At 33.8% G+C, this 12409-nt stretch overlaps 1 pseudogene; it reads left to right on the forward strand.

The window, feature by feature from the left end:
* The first annotated feature begins 390 nt into the window (after window positions 1–390).
* Window positions 391–5667, forward strand: LOC106406225 (annotated as a pseudogene).
* Window positions 5668–12409: the final 6742 nt, after the last annotated feature.

Below are 12409 nucleotides of genomic sequence, written 5' to 3' on the forward strand. Positions count from 1 at the left end.
TACTTTTGTTCTAGTAGTTATAAAACTAGACAACTATAAAATGCAACAGAATGGGTGAATAATCTTCTTTGTAAAGTTTTTCCTTCATATATTGTGTATAAATAAATTCAGAGAGGCTGGATTGTAATTAAGAAACACATATCTCTCGCTTTAAAAAGCAATCAGACCCCATGTGTAGACTCTTAATCTCAGCTTAGTCAAATTACATTCTCAAGACACTTCACATCTTTCACAATTTTTAATACAGACATATATATCTCACATTTTTATATAAATATTGGTATTTAAGAAGGGTTACTGATTAGTAGTATATATATGTAGTGTTTTGAAGTCATATGTAGATCACTTGAAGATAAATCTTCCATGTCTTCAGCTTAAAAGCTCATGATCATGTCGCAAAGCCGCCATTTTAGCTCTCTTTTCACTGTTCTTATTTTCATTTGCTTGGTCTATACAGTCTCTGCTTCTTCTCCTTCTCTGCACCCAGATGAAGGTTTATTATGATTTTAACTTTCGATGCATATATATACAGACAAGCATGGCTTATCTTTGTGAATTTGAACTAAAGCACGATTTTGTCTCTATAATTTGTTTGTCTTTTCCAGTAAAAGCCCTTAAGGATATTGCATCCACACTCGGTGTCAAGCACCTGAACCTAAGTGAAGATCCATGTCTCACAAAGACTCTGGTCATAACTCAAGATGTCCTCAAGGAAGGACATAACAGCACAATCAGATGTGACTGTCATTTCAACAACAACAAAACTTGTCATATCACACACTTGTAAGAACTAGACGTTTCTTTCCTGTTAGTTTCTCTGGTTTTGAGCTCCATCTAACTTTACTTCATGTGCAGTATCCTTAAGACATTCAGTCTTCCGGGTCGACTTCCACCAGAACTCTCAAAGCTTCAGTATCTTGAATCGATGTGAGGAGGGATCTTTGTGTTCAGTTTCCTGTGTTTTCAATGTTTTAGTTGACAAAACATTATAGAAAATGGAACTTATTTTTCTTGTTTGTGCAGTGACTTATGCCTTAATTATCTTCATGGCTCAATACCTATGGAATGGGCCTCACTGCCTTACCTCACATCTATGTAAGTCTTTTATCTCGAGTTTCTTGTAAAGGAAGTGAGAAATGCTTCTAAATTTACCTGAATTTATCATTGTAGCTCTGTTTGTGCGAATCGATTATCAGGAGACATTCCCAAAGGACTGGGGAAGTTTATTAACCTCACCCAATTGTATGTTTTACAGTTTTTTTTTGGCCATCTCATGTGATTACATATATTATTTCATCCTTTTGGAAAATTCAAAAATAAAGCTTTTTTTGTTTGTTTGTTTGTTTCAATGACTTCAGAATTCTGGAAGCCAACCAATTCTCTGGAATTATCCCTGAGGAACTTGGGAACCTGGTTAACCTAGAAGGATTGTAAGCAAGAATATGTTAATCACACTTTAAAATCACCTTATCATGATTAAGGTGTTTCTTTAAAACATGAACAAATAATCTTGGTTTTGATTTGCTGATTCTTCCAGAGTACTCTCTTCTAACCAATTAGTTGGGAGCGTACCCGAGACATTAGGAAGACTAAAAAATCTGACAAATCTGTAATATCAGCTTTCTTTTCCATTATAAGATAGCCTGTTTTTAATCTGTTCAATTGTATAACCATTATGTATTACATTGTTTCATTGTTATTGTCTGCAGCCGTTTTAGCGATAATCACCTTAACGGATCAATCCCAGAGTTTATAGGCAACTTATCTAAACTTAAAAGATTGTAAGCCAAGAAATCACGCAGTAGAGTTTTTCACAGCTTGAAGCTTTACGATCAGCTTCAATTTTTTTGACTTGTGACTATCTTTAATCAGAGAACTCTACGCAAGTGGCCTTAGAGAACCTATTCCAGACTCCATTTTTCGTCTAGAGAATTTGGTTGATCTGTAAGCAATATTCTCGCAATACATCCAAGAAGATTGCATATTATAGACACATATATCCATTAATTTAATTCTATGCAGGAGGATCAGTGACACAACTGCTGGATTGCGACAATTTCCTCATATAATTAGCAAGAACCTAAAATATTTGTATGCAGTATATCTCATATGTATTTATGTCTGTGGTGCAGACAAGATCCTGTTTATAATACATGTGTTAATGACGCATGATTGATTCTGTTAATTTTTTCAGGGTCCTCAGAAACTTGAACTTAACAGGACCTATTCCAACAACTATATGGGGTCTTCCCAATCTCATGACTCTGTAAGTTTAATGTATATATAATAAGATATCACTCTGCATTTTTTGAAATACCATCTAATTTTTTTTTTGACTATGATGCTTTTTGTTTTTCCTTTCCCCTGCAGCGATCTTTCCTTTAATAGACTGACAGGAGAAATACCAGCAGATGCAGCGGCGGCAAAATTTACGTATGCCACATAGTGTTGAATGATTAGAGCATTTTAGAGTATGAAGTAAAATTTTATGAACTCCATTTTTCGTTTTCAGATATTTGACTGGAAATAAGTTGTCAGGAAAAATTGAATCAGGACCTTTCCTTACTGCAAGCACCAATATGTATGGCCAATATCACTTTCTATTTCAAACAATATATCAACCTTATGAGGCTAATCTCTTACTTTTTTTTGGCGTCTGCAATGGACAGTGATCTTTCCTATAATAACTTTACTTGGTCTCCAAGCTGCAGAGAGAGGGAGTATGTTCCGCTATTGTTATCATAACTACTGTTTTTTTTTTCTTACAACGTTCTGAAAGCTTGAAGAAAATAATGTTTTGATGCAGCAATGTAAACACATATGAGAGCTCGCGGTCAAAAAATCGCCTGTAAGAACATTTTTGAGCACTCTTATCAATCAAAGGTCACTGTGCACGTTCTTATTAACTCAACTTTCTTGATACAGAACCAGCCTTCTTCCATGTTCCGCCATAAGCCAGTGTCTAAGTTGTAAGTGTTGTTTCTGTTTCTGTTTTTCTATTGTTATTTTTTTGAGTTTGAGTATGGTTTTGAAAGAAATTCACTATATGCAGATATTAAATCGCTTCATATAAACTGTGGAGGACCTGATGTAACTATCGAAAACTCTCGAGGAAGCATTTTATATGAGGGTAACTATGGACTAACCGGTTCAGCTACAAACAATCATGGGAAAAACTGGGGATTCAGCAATACTGGTGACTTTATGGATGATAAACTACCAGAAGATGCATACTCAATTTCATCAGAATCTCCTGTGTCAGCAAAATATCCTGAACTTTATCAGACAGCTCGACGTTCTCCCCTGAGTCTGGCCTACTTTGCTTTTTGTTTTGAAAATGGAAGCTACAATGTGAAACTCCATTTTGCGGAGATTCAATTCTCAGATGAGGAACCATATGCTAGGCTAGCCAAACGCTTCTTTAACATTTACGTTCAGGTACATTTACATCTTTTAGCTGCGGATTCCTCAAGAAGAATTTTTCAGCATCTTTGGCTAATTCTTTTGTTATCTGTTTAGGGGAAGTTGATTTGGGAGGATTTCAACATAAGAGAAGAGGCTAATGGAACTCACAAGGAAGTTATAAAAGAAGTGAACACGACCGTGACTGATAACACTTTAGAGATACGGCTTTACTGGGCAGGGAAAGGCACAACCATCATTCCTAAAAGAGGGAACTATGGCTCTCTCATATCTGCAATCTCAGTCTGTCCCAGTAAGTAGAAGTTCTTTGGTATAAAGTAACATCATGAGCTTGCATCTTGATTCGTTTCTTGTTCTTGTTTTCCCAGGTTCTGAATCTGAATGTGGCGGTAAGAAAAAGAAACGCCAAGTCTTATTAATCCTATTTTCAGCTATATTTAGGAAATAATATGGATCAATATTTCTCTCATTATTTTCTTCTCTCCATCTTCAGTTGAAGTGAAGACTCCTCCAGTTACAAAAGAACACAAATCAAGAATATATCCTCTCATTCTCGTCATAACAGCCTTGATACTCTCTCTTGCTTTCTTGATTGTCGGCGCATTCTACTGGAAGAAATGTGTTAGAAATGCAGATTCAGGAAAGAGAGGTAATATCAGTTAAAGTTCTGTTGTTGGTGTATTTTTAAAAGAAAGAGCTAAAAGATCTAAATGACAACAGGTTCCTTCAGTTTGAAGCAACTAAAAGTTGCAACTGACAATTTTGATCCATTAAACAAGATTGGAGAAGGCGGCTTTGGATCTGTTTATAAGGTACAAAGTGTTTTTAAGTTCAAGAAGTATCAAATTTCACCAAGGTGATGGTGGCCTAGTGGTAGCATAAATCACCCTTGGTACACGGAGATTTTATTCTTTAAATCGGAATATGTAAAGGCTGACACGTGCGAGTAATTTGGCAATACAGGGAAGGTTACCCGATGGAACACTGATCGCGGTAAAGAAGCTATCGTCAAAATCACGTCAAGGTAACAAAGAGTTTATAAATGAGATCGGTATGATCGCTTGCCTGCAGCATCCAAATCTTGTGAAGCTTTATGGATGCTGTTGTGAGAATAATCAGCTTCTTCTTGTCTATGAGTACTTGGAGAACAACTGTCTTGCTGATGCATTATTTGGTAATGTTTTGACTATGAATAAATCTATTAGAGACCAATGATTTTTTTTTTTTTTTTTTGCATTCTTCGCCTGTCTTGAAATGATTGTTTTCTTGTAACTGGTGCATGCAGGAAGAAGCGGTTTGAAACTAGAATGGGGAACAAGACACAAAATATGCTTAGGAATCGCGAGAGGGCTTGCTTTTCTTCATGAAGATTCAGCTGTTAAGATCATTCACAGAGACATCAAAGGGACAAATGTACTGCTAGACAAGGATCTGAACTCAAAGATTTCGGATTTTGGGTTGGCTAGGCTTCATGAAGACGAGAAGAGCCACATTACCACCAGAGTTGCAGGAACAATGTCGGTCTTATACAAATGAATCCAACATTTGAGAATGTCTTTGAATGTCATGTTAAAATGTTGTTTTGGTTACAGAGGCTACATGGCTCCTGAATATGCAATGAGGGGTCACCTAACAGAAAAGGCAGACGTTTACAGCTTCGGTGTGGTGGCAATGGAGATCGTTAGCGGAAAGAGCAATGCCAATTACACACCAGATAACGAATGTTGCGTTGGTCTTCTCGATTGGGTACTCAACCAATACTTCCCCCACAAGTATCTGCGTTGCGTGCTTAACAAGGTTCTTGATTTTTTTCAATTTCAGGCGTTTGTTTTACAGAAGAAAGGAGCTTTCTCAGAGATTCTGGATCCGAAGCTTGAAGGAGTATTCGATGTGATGGAGGCAGAGAGAATGATAAAGGTATCGCTTCTATGTTCCAACAAGTCTCCGACCTTAAGACCGACCATGTCGGAAGTTGTGAAGATGCTTGAAGGCGAAACAGAGATAGAACAGATCATCGCAGATCCTGGAGTGTACGGAGATGAACTAAGATTTAAGAGATTTTCAGAGATTGGTACATCATCTTTACCTTCTGACTACCTCGTGTCAATTCCTTCGTCTTGTGAATCTGCTTACGACCTGTACCCTCTTAGTCCAGAGTCCACTGTTTTTTCTAGACCATAGCTTCGAATCTATAGTGAACCACTCGGAAACTCGATCATAGTTATAAAACATGTCTGACACAATAACTAAATCACATGTGATAAAATTGTGGATACTGAAGCTGGATTAGTTGGGAATAAAGTGTTGTAGAAAAATCAAAACCCAAAATTTAATAAAAGTTATATTCCCAGTCATACTTTTGAAGCCTTTAAATTTTAAATTTTTTTTCTATTTCTAGCAACTTATGAGGACCATATTCTCAAATTCTCTGAATGAAAAAATATAATCTATCATATCTCACTTAATTTTAAATAGTCTATACTCTTAGTGAATTATTAGATTTTCATTTTTTCCCTACATTTCTTCCAAAATTAAAATTTTAAATTTTAAATCTTAATTGATGGAAGTACAACTTGGTATACCTAGATAGATTTGTTTTAAGATTTGTTTTCATATCCGACCTAGATAGTATAGTTAGTAAATAGATAGATTCAATAAAGGTTTATGGGTCTTCTCATAATTGTTTTGAGTAAACTTAATAATAAAATAAATTAGATATAAATGGAAGAGTATATACATTTAAATTTTTGAGATTAAGCGTATATCATCATTTGATCCAACTTATCATATATTATTACAACTTGAAGGTTATCATGTGGATATTTAACACTCAAAACAATTTGGTATATTAGATATACATGGAAGAGTATATACATTTAAATTAGATATAATTTGGTATATCTAACTTAGGTACATTTATCAACGGGATAGTATAGTTAGTAAATAGATAGATTCAATAAGGGTTTATGGGTCTTCTCATAATTGTTTTGAGTAAACTTAATCTTCCTATACATTAAAAGAGAAGTCACTTTAGTGATTTCTGTTGAGGTGGCACTCATATAAAGCTTCTCATGAAAAACGTTATAATTCTATTGGCTGTTTTTTTTGAATTTTTCTTTTTCATTTATTTTTTTCACTCTCCTCCGCGTTTACTAAAACACCGTCGTATGTCATGAATTTTTTTTTTCAATCGCGTATCAATGGAAGTTCTATATGGTTTCGATCCAATGAAGACAGTCCGACCAGATGAGTTTGCTTCTCCCTACTCTGCTACTTTAATCATATCCATCGCGAACATCGACGATAACCAGACGAGGTGTAGTTTATCGATACTCTCAGAATTTACGGTTTTTTTGGTTTCTCTGATTGAATTCGACTTTTAAGCTAATTGGCGAAGATTTTTTTAGTTTCTCTGATTGGATTCGACTTTTAAGCTATGATACAAAGATTGTTTGATTTCTCTGATTGGATTCGACATATGTTAAGCTATAAACTACTATCTGCTTATTAACATTTAGAATCTTTGTATCTAATTGACTGATTAACCTTCTTGCTTTTGAGGTCTTGATTCTCTTAAACAAGACAATTGCCACGGCCAGAGATGTGTTACGCGGACTGTCTACTGATGGAACAAGAAGAGACAACTGACATTTACAAGAAACTTGCATTCGACTTCAGTCTCTGAATCAGGACTGTAAGATTATCTTCTCCTTAATAACTCAACAAGCATTTAGACAGTCTTCTCTTGAGATTTTCAAGTTTGGTTTTTTGTTTCATTAGCACGATTTAGAGCTTCACATTACTAATTCCGATAGTCTGTTGCATCGCTAATTGCCATTCGATTTAGAGGTTCACATTACTAATTTAGTCAGTCAGTTTCATTCCTTGCGGTTTCCGGTCTGTTGGTTTTCAGATTTTCAAGTTTGCTTTTAGTTTAATTATGGGAAATAATGTGAATAGCCTATTTACAAAAGGCCTAATATATTGTCGATAGATGTTAAGCCTATATAATTAGATAACTTGCGCAAGATTGTAAACTAATTTGCATATTAATAACTTTCCTTATTATTCCAATCAATTACTTGCGCAAGTTAAAATCATATCATATGCAAATCAATTTATGACAATACACAATTAAAATCTTTCTTTAAACGATTTCAATCTTTATTAGGGGTCATTAATATGATAAATAAATTGCCTTAATATATATATGAGAAACCCGAATGGTTAAAATACAAACATTCAGCTCTAACAAGAACAATGGCAATGGTGCGTGCGAGCCAAAAAAAATATTGTTTCTTATGTGAGAGAATTAAAACCCCGTAAAGATACGTCCGTATTGAAGTTAGGATTGTTCGCTTGTGGAGAAACTATAACAAAGAATCAGGAAACACTATTGAAATGGTGGTTGTTGATAAAAAAGTAAGTATACATCACACAACATGGATTTATTTGGAAACATCGTTTATATACTTGTTCTGCGTGACTAAAACTCTTATCATTTTTGTGACCAGGGGACAAGAATTCATGCTTCAGTTGGTGAACAACTCATCAAAAACTTCGATGACAAGCTACGCGAGGGAGATGCGATTGTCCTCCAGTTGTTCAAAGTGTACTATGCAACTGGTGAATACCGTACAACGCCACATCCTTACAAAATTGGCTTCTTTCCAACAAATTTTATTGGAAAAGCTGATGATTTTGCAAGTGCAGTTCCCAAAAAGTATTTCGCGGACTTCTCTGATATTCTTGGTGGAAATCTGGATCATAGCTGTTTGGTTGGTGAGTTAGTTTCTTACGCAGTTAAAGACTCTTTCACTTTGTAGTTACTTGTTTCTGATTTGACACTTTTTTTTATGTTGATGTTGTTGGCCAAATAATTAACTTCGGGTTTCTGGAAACAAAATAATAAAAGGAAAAGACAACATGAGGCTCTTGGTTGAGCTGCGTGACGCAAAGTAAGACTTTGTTTTTAATCTTAGTTATACTTTGCTAGCTAAACGTCTATTAACTGTATTTAACTTAAGTTTATATTATACAGTAATGTAAAGATGATGTGTACTCTGTGGGGTTGTTATGCTAAACAAGTATACGATTACAGTAGGAGTAACATGTCGACCATGATTATTTGTGTTATCAGATTTTGTTCTGTTAAAGAGTGAAAAAGTATATAATATTGTTTCAATTTGTGTAAAATGATTGCGAGCATAACATATTAATAAGATCAATATACTTTGTAGGTGCTTACTCCATATCTAGCGGGTATAATTCAACCCATATTCTGCTCAACCCAACACTTGATTTTATTGAGGAGTTCAAATCAAGGTACGTGTCATGCGTCTTACGTTCCAGACCTATGGAGGAGTTCAATACATATAGATGTTTATTTTAATTTTATCACCTCATTTTCACCGACGGATTTTTAAATTATGTGTGATTATTTGTGATGGCAGTCCCCCTGATGATTCACTTGCTCTTACAAACAACGATAGTAGCCAATAGTCTGTTGGTACCGCTACTTCTATTCGTGCCAGGTTTTTTGTTCTTAATGAGAGGCTAACCATCAGAGAGATCATTGACAGTACCCTGGTATATAGACTACACTCTTTGATCTCAATTTTTTTACACATGCGTATACTCCATGTGTTATCAATGCTTTTAACATATTGTTATTGACGAATAGGTTGGCACTTTTGTCACTCTGGGGACTATATCAACAATTGATACTGAATGTGGCTGGCAATATTTAAGTTGCAAATACCACAACAAAAAAGTGATGCCTACAACCAATGTTGATGCTGATGGCCGGCCCTTGTTCTTCTGCAATACGTGTGACAAAGAACACAGTGATGTCACTTCCAGGTATTGAGCGGGTTAGATATACAAATAGATGAGTTGGGTAAATCGTCATTGAAATAGTCTGTGACGTTTATTAATATTTTTGTACAGGTTCAAATTAATTGCCCATGTCAATGACGATAGCGGTGAGGCTAATTTTCTTTGGTTGATGCTAATGCTCAACAAATTGTGCGTCATTCTGCTGCTGAACTCTATGACGAGGTACTTTTATGCAATATAATTGTACATCAATTAACAGAATAAATTCGTTGATTGGACCTGAATGTTTATCGAGAAATGTTTGTTTATTATTTACAGAATAAATTCGTTGATAAAACCACAATTGTACATCAATTAAAACCACAATTGTACATCAATTAATAGAATAAATTCGTTGATAAAACCATAATTGTACATCAATTAACAGAATAAATTCGCCGACATCTACTTTATCGAGAAATGTACTTCATAATTTATATTATTTATGGATAATATTTTGATTTTTATAATATTTTCTTTAATATGTCTACATAAATGTTTGTTTATTATTTATGGAAAAATAATATTATTCACTTAAAATAAAAAATTACGACACATATACAATACAATTCTAATTAATGATAATATAAAATCTGTTACTTCTAAAACTATACACTATTTATTCTATTTTTTGAATGAAAGTATCTTCGTAAACACACAAAATATTTTGTGACGTTGCAATTATACATACACATAATATCTGCCTCTTTATACTGACGTTACTGTGTTCCCTCTCGTGAGGTGCGGACCGAGAGAGAACACAGAGTGCGAACCGGTCATGTTCTTATGCCTGCACAGGGTGCGGGCTGGTCACCTAGTAATAAAATAAATTAGATATAAATGGAAGAGTATATACATTTAAATTTTTGAGATTAAGCGTATATCATCATTTGATCCAACTTATCATATATTATTACAACTTGAAGGTTATCATGTGGATATTTAACACTCAAAAAGTTATGAAACGATGAGTGATATTTCTCAGTTATGCTTTTGCAGCCTCTACATTCACACAAAGAAAAAAGAATTTTACTTTTTTTTTCTCCAACATATTCTCTTTCCATTTCGTACCCAAATGTCAAAAATTCTACATTTTCCACAAATATCACTAAAAAATAATTTAAAATTAATTTACTCTATAAATAAAATTTGTAAAAACACAATTGGTTACACAGTTCTCGATAAAATAAATTTATACTGATATATATAAAAAGTTTAATTTGTAAAACCAATAGAAGTTTCTTTAAACATCATATATATATATAATCGAACATCATATATTGAGAGAGAGAGAGGAAGATATATTTAATCTAAGAATATCCACTTTAGTAAGATTAAGAACATTCTAGTATTGTTATTTGTTACAGATCATAGAACATACGAAATCGAGTGTTTTTTGCTTGGAGTTCGGTAAGGACGCCTTTTTTAATTGTCATACTAGGAAAATTTATTTGAAAATTATTATTTAAAAATAATATTAAATATCGTATAAAAATTATTTAAATGATATCGTATGGAAAAATAAAATTTATATTCTTGATCGAATTAATATTTTTGGCCCTTAAACAATTTAAAATTTTTCTTCTTAATTACATAATTTGTTTCATGATGAGATGATTTTATTTTTAAAAATATTTTAGGTCAAACAATCACTTATCGCATAAGAAACTAACAATTAGGCCGACAAATTTCAGGCCTGCTATTTGGTTACAATGAAACTATGTCAGCTCGGTTTCATATCATGATTTAACAATTTAAAAGTTAATTATGGTTATGAAAAGTTTACGTTTATGTGTCAATCCTATCTATCTTCAATATTTTTCTCATTTTTGGGTCGTTTTTTTTTTTATTTTGGTTATTGCTCGATATAAATATTGATTTTTGAGTTTATTCTCATTTTTTTTTGGCCTGAGATCTAGAAAATGTTTAAGATCTGGGCCTTCTGCAGAATAAATATTTTATATTTATTACTTATTTTTGTTTTTCTACATATTATGAAATAATAAAATAATAATTATATATTAAATAAATAAGAAATCAATTATTATTATGTAATAAACTGGCGTGCTCTTATAAATCAAATGACCACTTTTGTTTATTGATATCACTCAAATTACCCTAAGGAGTGAATTACTTCTCAAATAAGAAGTTCAATTGTAGTACTTAGGGATCGAATCCACAAGGAGCTGGAGCACACAATAGATCTAAATAGTTATACGATTTAGCTAGGCTAATAGGTATTAAAGTAGTAAATATAATAAACTGCAAGGCGAACAAGGTAGTTGTTAGAGTTTGTTTAATGAAAGGATGGTTACTAGACTTAGGGTTTCATTCAGGTTATTAGAACTCTAATACATTGATGCTAAGGATTGATTCTAGAACTCGATATCTAATGCAAAAGATAACCAACTCTCACTGTGAGTGTAATCTATTGACTAAGTTCAGTGTCTCAGCACTCGCATGTTAACACGGATCGAGCATCGATCGATGCTATGGTATGAGCGTCGAATGATGCTACGGTATAAGCATCGATCGATGCTATGGTATGAACGTCGATCGACGCTGCCTTAGGCAAGCGTTATCGATCTGATCGATTGTGTTCAACTAGATTCCTAGACCAACGCTAGTATGTGCCTAGGTATCTAATCCAACAGGATTCAGGTTCTGTTAATTGATTGCACTCTCGTGCCTTTCAATTGTCCTATGATTCTAGGCTCAAACAATTAGTCACACTCTCGTGGTTTTCCAACTACTCTAGATCCTAGTATTAGAAGCTAGCCTGATGTAGAGATCTTAAGATATACTAACAATCATATAATTCAGAAGTTCATTCAAAACCCTAGAAATTCCTAAACCTAGCAGGTGGATCTACTTATGCATGATGTTTGTCACAAAAATCATAGATGAATAGATGAATAACATAAAATATAAATAAAACTAAAACCAATGGAGTTTCAAGAGAACTCTGAAGAAGTTCCTCCTTTCTCTCCTAACCTAAGACTATGAATAAAAATAAAGCGTACCCGTCAACAATGGCTTAGAAAACACATAAATAGGATTTTAGATCGTCCAAGGGTATTCTGGTAATTTATGGTTGCTTCTGAGCTTC

The sequence above is a fragment of the Brassica napus genome, chromosome A7 (assembly GCF_020379485.1).
Source record: "Brassica napus cultivar Da-Ae chromosome A7, Da-Ae, whole genome shotgun sequence".
Taxonomy (NCBI): Eukaryota; Viridiplantae; Streptophyta; class Magnoliopsida; order Brassicales; family Brassicaceae; genus Brassica; species Brassica napus.